Source organism: Etheostoma cragini, chromosome 9 (genome assembly GCF_013103735.1).
Source record: "Etheostoma cragini isolate CJK2018 chromosome 9, CSU_Ecrag_1.0, whole genome shotgun sequence".
Taxonomy (NCBI): Eukaryota; Metazoa; Chordata; class Actinopteri; order Perciformes; family Percidae; genus Etheostoma; species Etheostoma cragini.
The window spans coordinates 336,980-350,101 of NC_048415.1; the positions used below are offsets into that span (position 1 = coordinate 336,980).

General features: G+C 44.6%; 1 pseudogene; it reads left to right on the plus strand.

The window, feature by feature from the left end:
- LOC117950741 overlaps positions 1-12,201 on the plus strand; it is a 58,264-nt pseudogene extending 46,063 nt beyond the window's left edge.
- Positions 12,202-13,122: the final 921 nt, after the last annotated feature.

Genomic DNA, 13,122 nt, shown 5'->3' on the forward strand with positions numbered 1-13,122 from the left:
TTCCTCAATTGCATTCCCCCCCCCCACACGTACTGTTAACTGGGACAACCTCAGATCTTTCCAGCCTGCCCCCATCTCACCACCCTCACCACCATGCCAACTTTGCCCTCCTCAACAATAAAGCCCCAGTCCTTCATGAACTAATCCTCGACAACTTGCTGGACTTTCTTCTGCTCACCGAAACCTGGCAACAACCCAGTGACTTCTTCTTCCTCAACCAAGCATCCCCCACTGGATACATTTACATTTGCAAACCCCGTCCCTCCCGACGTGGTGGCGGCCTCGCCGTCATTTACAGTCAGAACTTCCGCAACACCAAACTCACCCTCCCCTCAGTATCTTCATTAGAATATCTCGCCTTAAAAGCTCTTTCCTCCATGACAGTTTTCCTCATCGACCGGCCACCTAAACCAAACCCTTCCTTCCTCTTATACTTCGCAGAACTCCTCCCACTAGCCTCATTTCTCTCCTCACGTCTGCTGCTACTCGGTGACTTCACATCCATATCGACTCCCCCACCTGCAAGCTGTCATCAGAGTTCACCACTTTACTGGACAACTTCACTCTCATCCAACATGTCACATTCCCCACCCATGACAAAGGACACATCCTCGACCTGGTTTGCTCCATCAACCTGCCTGTGCTGGACCTCCATCCATGCCTTTTTCCCCTCTCTGATCACAAACTGATACGGTTCATCATTCCTTCTCCAACCGCACGCCCACGCATCCTTCGACAAATCACCTTCCACAATCTTAAATCCATTGATCCCCACCATCTCTCTGATCTGCTCTCCTCCACTCTCCACCTGGACTCAACCCTCACCTCACCTGATGATCTCACAAATCACCTCAACTCCGTCTTGTCTTCCTCCCTTAACTCTCTGGCCCCCCTCAAAACAAAAATCATCACCTTTAACATCTCGTCACCCTGGTACACACCTGCACAAACTGGCCGCCAACTCGAACCCCTGATAGAAAAAAATCATCTCTCACAGTCCACCATGAAGCCTATAAACTCCACCTCACTTTCTACAAAGAGGCTCTCATTTCTGCCAAATCTGCCTACCTCAACTCCATCTTCTCCATCCCGTCATAACTCCAGAACCCTCTTCTCCACAATGAATAACCTCATCAAGCCTCGGACCAACACCCACCCTCCTTCTTCTCCTGATCTCTGCAGCTCATTCCTTCACTTTTTTGCAGACAAAATCAACACCATTTATCAGTCTCTATCCCCTGCATCTGACCCCCTAGTATCTACTCCAGCACCTACCGCAGACCTTCCTCTGCCTATCCGGCCTGACCTCCCTTCTCCTGCTCCACACTGCCTCTTCTCCCAGTTTGAACTGGTCACCACCCCCGATATCTCTAAACTTATCAGCTCTTCCAAACCCACTACCCGCTCACTGGACCCCCTACCTACTCCTCTCTTGAAGTCATGCCTCCCTGTCCTCTCCCCCTACCTCACTAACCTCTTCAACTCCTCTCTGTCCCTTGGAACTGTCCCCTCTGCTTTCAAAACTGCTGCTGTCACCCCGGTCCTTAAAAAACCTGGTCTGGATCCCTCTTCCCTTAATAACTACCGCCCTATATCCAACCTCCCCTTTCCGTCAAAAACCCTCAAACGTATAGTTGCCTCACAATTACAAACTCATCTCCTTGCCAATAACCAATTTGAACACTTCCAATCTGGTTTTCGCCCCGTCCACAGCACAGAAACTGCTCTGCTCAAAGTCTTCAGCAACCTACTCACTTCTGCTGACACCGGTTCCCTCAACATCCTCATGCTTCTTGACCTGAGTGCAGCCTTCAATACTGTGAGCCATAACATCCTGCTCACCAGACTCAAAGACCTTGGTATCGAAGGTACTGCACTCACCTGGCTCCTTTCCTACCTTTCTGACAGATCTCATTTCATCTTCCTTCATAACCAAATCTCTGCTACTGCCTCAGTCACCCAAGGCGTTCCCCAAGGCTCCATACTCGGCCCCCTTCTTTTCATCATCTACCTCCACCCCCTTGGTCAGATACTCCGCCATTTCAACCTGAACTTTCACTGTTATGCCGATGACACCCAGATCTACCTCAGCACCAACTCCCCCCACAATCCCCCCCTCTCCCACATCAACTCCTGTCTGTCAGCAATCAAAACCTGGATGCACCACAACTTCCTCAAACTAAACAGCATTAAAACAGAATTCCTCCTCATAGGCTCCAAATCCACTCTCTGCAAAGCCAACAACCCCACTCTCATCATTGACGGCACCATCGTCTCCCCATCTCCCCAGGCCCAAAACCTTGGTGTGATTTTTGATTCAACCCTCTCCCTTAAGCCTCACATAAGTCAAGTCATCAAATCCTCCTTCTTTCACCTTCAAAATATTGCTAAAATCAGACCCTCTCTCACTACCTCTGCTGCCGAAAGACTTATTCTTCATCTCCTCACGACTTGACTATTGCAACTCACTACTTCTCAGCATCAGCTCAACCTCCACTAAAAGGCTCCAACTGGTTCAGAACTCAGCTGCATGACTCATCACCCGCTCCACATCCTGGCACCACATCACTCCAGTCCTAAAACAGCTACAGTGGCTTCCCATTTCTCACCGGATCACATATAAAATCCTGGTCCGCACCTACAAAGCCATCCACCACCTTGCCCCGTGATACCTCGCTGTCCTCCTCTCCCCCTACCAACCTTCACGGTCCCTCAGATCCGCCTCAGCCGGTCTCCTCTATGTCCCTAAGTCAATGCTCCGCAGTTTTTGGGGACAGATCCTTTTTCAGGTCAGCTCCCAGGCTCTGGAACTCCCTCCCCCATGAGATCCTCATCTCTGAGTCCCTCACCATTTTTCAGTCCCATCTGAAGACCCATCTTTTCTGTTTTGCCTATCCTAAGTTTTTTTATACACTGTTTCTACTCTGTAAGCAACTTTGAGCTTGGGAAAAGCGCTATACAAATTCAATTTATTATTATTATTATTATCACATGTGACAACAAGGTGGCGGCATAGAGCAACATTAAAATCAATCAGAGTCTACTGGAAATCACTCTACGTTCACTGGACAGTCGACGTGCATGTGTGTTCTCATGTTGAGTCCTGTGTGTGTGTGTGTGTGTGTGTGTGTGTGTGTGTGTGTGTGTGTGTGTGTGTGTGTGTGTGTGTGTGTGTGTGTGTGTGTGTCTCCTCTAAATGTGCTGAGTCAGTGTTCCTGTTGTTCCTCTCAGACGGACTTCAGATCAGAAGATGAGTGGTTTGGAGGAAGAGGAGGACGGAGCAGTGTCTGGAGGATCCAGCTGTCTGTCTATGAAGACCCGGTCCAGAGATCCTTCTCCAGACCTCATTGATGAACCTGGACCCTCAGACCCAAAGTAAGAGACCTCTACCAACTCATTTAAGGACTCTGGTTCAGGTTTTCCTGCCTCTGGCGTGTATTGGTTGTTCGGATTTCTTTAAGTTCTATGGAGTCTCTGGACCATATGTGGTCCCTGAAAGCCAAGAACAACCCTCCATGGGCAGCACTGATCTAAAAGGTCTCAGCAGATTAGTCTAGCATCGCCAGACGGTGGAATCAGAGAAATTAAAGCTTTTCTCTGATTCATTGGTAGAAATGCAGCTGTAGCAGGTATCTCACTAGCACTGATGTTCTCCACATTCTTACTGAGACACAAGAAATGAAATCCATCTAAAAAAAAAGCCTGAAAGTCTGAAGTTAGACCAGAAGAACAGGAAGTTGTTGTTCTATGCAGATGATCAAGTTAAAGTGAGATATTTCAATCAGCTGATACATGGTTAAACAAAGCCGGACATGAATGTACTGGGATGTTGATCCAGGCAATCTTCATCATGCATTTGATAGAAAACAGGGCTCAGAACCCAGGACGAGTCTGGACCTGGACCTGAGATCACTGTTACATGCTGGTCTTTCACCATATTCACTTGTTTCAGCAACAATAGTGATGAAGATATGTCTCCGCAGGAAGAGGAAGAGGAGTGATGTTTCTGAGGAGGAGGAGCCGTCCAGATCCAGATCCAGAACTCCTCCTCCAGCCTTCAGTGATGAACCTTGGACAGCCAATCAGAGCTGCTCTAAGCAGAGTAAGTCTGTCCATCTGTCTGCAGATGTTAAGCAAAGGGTCCCTACAATCCGGTTGGTACCCTAAACAGGAAGTCAGTAAATCCGGTACCCAGTCCTAATTTTAAGTCCAACTTAACTTTAACTGCATGTTTTAATATTGATACAGTAATAAAGTCCTAAAAAGAATCAGCAGCTTGTTCTCTCTTTCTCTTTCTTGTTCTGTCTCTCACCTCTGTCCTTTTTTTAGTGGACGTTGGTCGTCAGGAACAGAAGTCCAGGCTGAAGGAGATGTTTGAACATGTGACTGAAGGAGCTGAAACAGGAAGTAGAACCCTCCTCAGCAGGATCTACACGGTCCTCTACCTCACAGAGGGACTGAGTGAAGACGTTAATACCCAACATGAGGTGAGGCAGCTGGAGACAGCTTCCAAGAAGAAGAGCCTCAATCACTCTCCAATCCAGTGCTGCGACATCTTTAAAGCCTCACCTGGCCAACAGAAACCCATCAGAGTGGTTGTGACGAGCGGCGTCGCTGGTGTTGGAAAAACCTTCTCAGTGCAGAAGTTCTGTCTGGACTGGGCCGAGGGGTTGGAGAACCAAGATATCAGTCTGGTGATTCCTCTTTCCTTCAGGGAGCTGAACCTGATCAAAGATGAGCAGTACAGTCTTCTGGAGCTGCTCCGTGTTTTCCATCCAACATTACAGGAGGTCCCAGCAGACCAGCTCGCTGCCTCCAGACTTCTCTTCATCTTTGACGGCCTGGATGAAAGCAGACTTTCACTGGATTTCAACGACAATGAGGCTGTTCCTGATGTCACACACAAGTCCTCAGTCAACCTGCTGTTGACAAACCTCATCCAGGGGAAGCTGCTTCCCTCGGCTCTCGTCTGGATAACTTCCCGACCTGCAGCAGCCAATCAGATCCCTCCTGGGTGTGTTGACAGGGTAACAGAAATACGAGGCTTCACTGATGCCCAGAAGGAGGAGTACTTCAGGAAGAGAGTCAGTGATGAAGAGCTGTCCAGCAGAATCATCTCCCACATCAAGACCTCCAGGAGCCTCCACATCATGTGTCTGATCCCAGTCTTCTGCTGGATCACTGTTGCAGTTCTGGACCACATGTTGACTACAGACCAGAGAGGAGAGCTGCCTAAGACCTTGACTGACATGTACTCCCACTTCCTGCTGGTTCATACAAAGAGGAAGAAGCTCAAGTATGCTGATGGACATGAGACGAGTTCACAGGAGCTGATGGAGGCCGACGGGGAAGTTCTTCTGAAGCTGGGGAGGCTGGCGTTTGAACAGCTGGAGAAAGGAAACATCATGTTCTACCAAGAAGACCTGGAGCGCTGTGGTCTGGACGTCACAGAGGACTCGCTGTACTCAGGAGTCTGTTCACAGATCTTCAAAAGAGAGAGTGGGATCTTCCAGAAATCAGTCTACTGCTTCGTTCATCTGAGCGTTCAGGAGTTTCTGGCTGGAGTCTACCTGTTCCACTGTTACACCAACAGGAACACACAGGTCCTGGAGGACTTCCTGAGTAAGAAAGCTGTTGATGTGGATGATGATGATGATGAAGTTGATTGGGAAAATGACCATTACCCATCCCTGGATGTCTTCCTGAAGAGAGCCATGGAGAAATCCCTTAAGAGTAAAAATGGCCACCTGGACCTGTTTGTCCGCTTCCTTTATGGCCTCTCTCTGGAGTCCAACCAGAGACTCTTAGGAGGCCTGCTGGGTCCAACAGACAACAGTCCAGAAATCATCCAGAGAGCCATCAACCACCTGAAGGAGATGAACAGTGATGAGATCTCTTCTGACAGAAGCATTAACATCTTCCACTGTCTGACGGAGATGAAGGACCACTCAGTCCATCAGGAGATCCAAGAGTTCCTGAAGTCAGAGAACAGATCAGAGAAGAGACTCTCTGAGATCCAGTGCTCAGCTCTGGCCTACATGCTGCAGATGTCAGAGGAGGTTCTGGATGAGTTGGACCTGGACAAGTACAACACATCATTGGAGGGACGACGGAGACTGGTTCCAGCTGTGAGGAACTGCAGAAAGGCTCGGTAAGTCCAGATTATCATTTTAAATCAGTGTGAAGCTGAGGCCATCAGTATTAGAGTAAACATCCAGACTTTACACACATGACCAATAGAAAGCTTCCACACTATAAAAGATAAAGCTGCTTATGTGAGAGAGGAACCAAATATCTCCATCCTCGTTAAATAAAAGCTGCACCTTTACCTGGTCTAGTTTCCAACGAGGAGCATCTTTAGAGATGGGCCAAGCTTTTTAGAGCTCGTTCTTCTCCTTTCCATCTGGTCGCCCTAACATTCAAACTGTTAGACAACGCTTTATTTCATCTCTTATACTTCATCGTCCACAATCCTGTTTTTTCTTCGGCCCCGGATGACTGGAGGCGAGCCGATAAAACATTTCTTAAAAAATAGAAACTACCAAAAGATTAATTATCATTTGTTGTTATTGTTGTAAGGGAAAAGGGATGGTTTAGAAATATAATTTTCTTCATCTGAATGATCCAGTATCGATTACACGGATTGGATCTCTGTCTGTCTGTATGGGGGTTTTGAAAGGGGTCCCATGACCTCTGACCTCAACATATCAGAATCAAACAGACCATTGTCAATCAAAATGTGATTTTTAGGATGAAATTAGAATATTATTGTGTTTTAAATGTTTTTGTTATCTACGATCACAGGCTTAACGAATGTGACCTCTCTGAGACTGAGTGTGAAGTCGTGGCCTCAGCTCTGAAGTCCAACCCCTCCCATCTGAGAGAGTTGGACCTGAGTAAAAACATCCTGGAGGATTCAGCAGTGGAGCGTCTTTGTTCTGGACTGCAGAGTCCAAACTGTAGACTGGAGACTCTGAGGTCAGTTCATGTGTTGTGTTCACATACAGTGTATAACTCACTAGGGCTGTTGGAACACTTTCTGAAAATTAAATATCATTTGAAGGGTAAAAATATTTTTATTTGACTGCTGATATTTCTATTTGAATATGAATCTTTATAAATCTGTTGGCTAATGTTAGCTAGTCTCAGATTTTTTCTACCCACATGCTTATGATTTCACGTGTGATAAGCAATAAGTTACGTGCAGTGGGTTGTGGGAGTGAGAAAGACACACAAGGCATTGTGGAGCCTGAAGAACCCGGAGCCAACGCTACGTACTGAGTAATGTTAGTACGGGGGGTAGTTTGAACATTACCTCAACATCCACATCCACCTAGCCAGAATGCTAATGTTGTCATAAGTAAGCTGGCTCTTGTTTCCTTCATGGAGACAGCTAAATGTCATGTTAGCTGCCCTACAGCTGTTAGCATTAGCTTCACTTCATATACCTTCTAACAGCTGGATTCTCAGTAACTGGACAATCTGCAAGGAACAGGTTGGAGGAACGTTAGTGACAGCACCGTTAGCCACTAGCAGTGCCATTAGCATTGTGGCTATCACTACTGTTTCTTAGTGTGTGACACATGGTTGTGGCTGTGCTTTCTAACATGATGTCATTGTTCTAACCGAGCACCGTTAGACTTGTTCCATTATGTTTCATTATAGAGATCTCTGTTGATTGGGTTTGTAGAACACACACACACAGACACACACACACACACACACACACACACACACAGCAGCTGTTTAAAGAATCAATAAAGTATTTATTCAATTATAAATTGATTTTCATCAACATAATTTATTCTTTATCCAGATTGGAGCGCTGCAGGTTGTCAGAGACCAGCTGTGCTTCTCTGGTCTCAGCTCTGAAGTCCAAACCCTCCCATCTGAGAGAGCTGGACCTGAGATATAACAAGCTGCAGGGTCCAGGACTGGAGCAGCTGTGTGGTTTTCTGGAGAGTCCAGACTGTAGACTGGAGACTCTGAGGTCAGTTCACTGACTCTGTTACTATTAGAGATCTAATATCTTTAATTAACATCATCATATTATTACACAAACATAGGCACACTTACACACAGATACTGACACAGACAGACACACATATACACACACTCTTACACACACACACACACACACACACTTACATACACACCCCACCTGGTGGCCGTGTGTCATTCGTCATTCTCTCTTCACACACAGACACACAAACATAGACACACACATAAACAGTCACACACAATCACACACATACATGCACAAAAACACACAAACAGATACAACACAAACACACAGACAGACACACACAGAAATGGAAACACACACACATACACACCCGTCAGTCCTCTGCTAACGAGCACTGACCACTTCCTGCCGTAGTTTACGTAGTATTACACTTTTGATGGTCAGCATTGTTCCAAATCAACACTTATGTTGAAACCCTAAATGGAAATGAGGAGATTGAATATTTTTGTTTAATACAATACTTATTTTTATTCAGTTTATGACGTGGAAACGGTAACTCCACTGAAATAATGTGAAATTAAAGTAACGAGCCAATTTAGTAAAATGTAAGGAGTCAAAGTAAATAGATGGCACAAAAATAAATGGTAAATTAAAAATATAAAAAAATCTACTTGAAAAGTAACAATTTACTTCCCGTCTCTGATAAACACACTACACAGAGACATGTAGATGAGAACAAAGCATGTTTCCAAATGCAGCTGTTTAAAAGATCAATAAAGTATTTATTGAATTAGAAGTAGATTTTTATCATCATCATTTATTCTTTGTTCAGGTTGGAGTACTGCAGTTTGTCTGAGAACAGCTGTGCTTCCGTGGTCTCAGCTCTGAAGTCCAACCCCTCCCATCTGAGATACCTGGACCTGAGTCTCAATAAGCTGCAGGGTCCAGGACTGGAGCAGCTGTGTGGTTTTCTGGAGAGTCCAGACTGCAGACTGGAGACTCTGAGGTCAGTTTACTGACTCTGTTACTATTAGAGATCTAAAATCTTTAATTAACAACTGAAACTAATTCATGTCCAAACACAACTTCCATCTACCAAGTAGTAATGTAATGTTCAGTAATGTAAGACAGTAATGTTCTGTAGTTCATATGTTGATGGTTCTTGTAGTCCATTCAGTCTGCAGTCCCAGAAGACTTGTGCTTATTAACTGTTGAAGCCATTACTCTGATTTCTGTTTGATCCTCTTCACATGCATGTCATTTATAATCATGCCGACACCTATATTCAAATAATACGGATCATAATTACTGTTATTGCTGCTCTTACACACACACAAACATACAGAGACACACACACACAGTCATATTGATAAAAAAATAAGAGACCAAAGCATGTTTCCAAATGCATCTGTTTAAAGGATAAATAAAGTATTTATTGAATTAGAAATTGATTTTCATCATCATCATTTATTCTTAATTCAGAATGAAGGGCTGCTGGTTGTCAGAGACCAGCTGTGCTTATCTGGTCTCAGCTCTGAAGTCCAACCCCTCCCATCTGAGAGAGCTGAACCTGAGTCATATCAATAAGCTGCAGGATTCAGACGTGGAGCTGCTGTGTGGTTTTCTGGAGAGTCCAGACTGTAGACTGGAGACTCTGAGGTCAGTTCACTGACTCTGTTACTATTAGAGATCTAATATCTTTAATTAACAACTAATTCATGTACAAACGCAACTTCCTACCAAGTAGTAATTGTTCTTTAGTTCATATGTTGATGGTTTTTGTAGTCCATTCAGTCTGCAGTCCCAGAAGACTTTTGCTTATTATCCTGAACTCCAAACTGAATGTCAGAATGGGAAAGAAAGGGGATTTAAGACATTTTGAGCGTGGCACGGTTGTTGGTGCCAGACGGGCCGGTCTGAGTATTTCACCATCTGCTCAGTTACTGGGATTTACACCCACAACCATTTCTAGGGTTTACAAAGAATGGTGTGAAAAGGTAAAAACATCCAGCATGCAACAGTCCTGGGGGGGAATGCCTTGTTGATGCTAGAGGTCAGAGGAGAATGGGCCGACTGATTAGAGCTGATAGAAGAGCAACTTTGACTGAAATAACCACTCGTTACAACCGAGGCGCAGCAAAGCCACAACACGCACAACCTTGAGGGGGGGGGGCTATAACAGCAGAAGACCCTCCTGGGTACCACTCAACTCCACTACAAATAGGAACAAGAGGCTAAAATCTGCAAAAGCTCACCAAATTCAGACAGTTGAAGACTGGAAAAATGTTTCCTGGTCTGATGAGTCTCTGTTTCTGTCGGCAAACACTTCTAAAGAATGCTTTCAGCACCTTGTTGAATCAGAGCCACTTAGAATTAAGGAAGTTTTGATCAAACACAGTATTTGTATGGTGGTCCTAATAATCCGGTAGGGCAGTGTATATTCAAATAATACGTATCATACTTACTGTTGTTGTTGATGATGATGAGGTCAGGGATGGTAACTCTATATGTAGACCTCACCTGGGACAGGTGGAGGTGTGTGTGTGACTAGAGAGCAGAAGGACAAACTGTTTTTCATTTTTTGAGACAAACGTTTTTTCTTTATGTTTAAATCAAGTTTTATTTATGTTGCTGTTGCAGTTGTGCAAAAACTGAACGGATGATTGGGACTCTACGAACAAATGGGTTGATTTACTGACACACACAAACACACACACCCACACACACACACACACACATGTAGATGAAAACAAAGAGACCAAAGCATGTTTCCAAATGCAGCTGTTTAAAGGATCAATAAAGTATTTATTAAATTAGAAATTGATTTTCATTATCATCATTTATTCTTTATTCAGTTTGAAGGGCTGCAGGTTGTCCGAGACCAGCTGTGCTTTTCTGGCCTCAGCTCTGAAGTCCAACCCCTCCCATCTGAGAGAGCTGGACCTGAGTACCAACAACCTGCAGGATTCAGACGTGAAGCTGCTGCGTGATCTTGTGGAGAGTCCAGACTGGAGACTGGAGACTCTGAGGTCAGTAGAGGGTTGGACTCAGTCCATGCTGGTCCCAGCAGTATTGAACTAAACACAGTTAGTATCCATGCACAGATTCAGTATTTCCTGTAGACCTCCAACCTTCTCAGTGAAGCTGTGAGAGGAGACAGAGGACAGTCAGCCAATCAGATAAGCCAGAAGCTTGTTGTGATCATGTGTTTGAGTTGATGTGAAGACGACTGTTGTTGTTGTGTTGATGTCTGCAGGAAATGAATCTGGATTACTGCTGACAGCATGACATCATGATCAGAGACATCAACCTGAACAACCATCCAATCTGATCTCAGTGTTTCTTCTCTCATTTCAACACTAACCAGCTGATCACTTCATCTTTGTCGCAGCTCTAAGATCAGTCTGACTGAAGGAAATCACTCTTATTTCATAGAACCAGTGTTACATTTAGTAACCATGTGGTCTTCATACAGAGCAGAAGTCCAGTAATCACAGCTGATGTTTTACTCTTCAGTCTTTAAGTTTATTATCTTTCTGTCCTGTAATTGGTGTTGTCTGAGTATGTTCATAACAGACAGACTCATGTTTCCATATTTCTCCTGTAATATTTAAAGTAGATGAAACATTCAGATGGTTTTTAACAGATCTGAACCCAACAGCAGTAAATCATCATTAAAGAGAGCAGTGAACGTCTCTGTTTCTGCAGTAATGATGCATTCAGGACTCAGCCGTTCATTCCCACTGTGTATTCAGTGACATGTGCAGAGGGGACAGACTTGATGTCCAAAGTCTCTGCAGGTGTGGGATCAGGTCCAACACGTTACCATGAGAGCTGAAAGGAAGCCGGCTGCTCTACACAGCCGCTCCACCTGGTGTCTGAACAGGACTGAAGTCTCTGCTGGTCTTTAGACTGGATGTCTGACAGCTGATGGACCGAGTCTCTGGGAACACTCCTTTATCTCCTCTCTTGTTCTTCTCTCATCAGATGGAAGTGATCAGAAAGGAGGATGTGTGAGACCTGATGTGGAGTCCTCCATCATCCCTGTGTGTTCCTCTGGATCTGATAGAGAAGCATCAGTGGATCTGGACTGTCCTTCTACACCGTCTCTGCAGACCCACTGAGACTCCTCCACTCCTTCTGCTCCACACTGGGTCTCTAATGTCCAGCTCTGTCTCCACAGCGCTGTGGATTCAGGTCTGGCTACAAAACAGATGCATTCTGGGATACAAGGGGATAAAAGTCTCTGTGTTATTTTCTTTAAACCAATCCCAACAGTTGTTGGCGGAGCTAAGCTCCAGACGCAGCGCCGCTGGCTCTGCTGAATAGTCTCAGGAAGGAACTGGTTCTGGTGGCAGACTGGACTTCACTTGGGTGGTGGTACTGGAATTATTTTCAGTTGAATCTGAAATATGGGAATATCAAAGACAAGTTTTTAATCATCTACATATTAACCTTCTGGAACCGAGAGGTTTAGTCCACGAGCAAAAACAGCACCTCTGATTCATATTTTAATCATTTATAACAATAAAACCCAGAAACTTACCGATTGTTGCAGCTAACAGCTAACGAGTTAGCGGTCCCGCAGGTCTCTTCGGGGTCTTTCTAGCCTCTACAGGGGATTTTCTATCCAGTCTGGAACTTGGGCCTTTTTTCAGGGTTGTTGAGCATTAAATCCAAACTGTTACATCCAAGATTTATCCACTCGATAAAAATCCATAATTCATTGTGTTTTTGCTCATTTCTGTTGCTAGCTCTAAGCTCCGTGTCTGCTCTCTCTGTGGGCCCTGACGTTTGTTTGTTTAGGAAGTGAAGGCATTATGCCCATGTATGGGCGAGAGCAAAGAGTATAGAGTGGGAAAGATAGTAATCCTCCAATTTAAACTAGTCTAGTATTTGATCAAAGATATTATAAAGAATATTATAAAGTTTTACAGTGGTGAATGGCATCAGTGGTTTGAGATTTGGCATATATTTTTTATTATAAATTGTATGTTATAGTATATATTTGGGCCTTTTGGGAAGAAATGTAAATGGTTTGTGCTTTATGTGAGTTATGTTTTTATGTTTATTATTGCATATACACTCACCGGCCACTTTATTAGGTACACCTATCCAACTGCTCGTTAACACTTAATTTCTAAGCAGCCAATCAC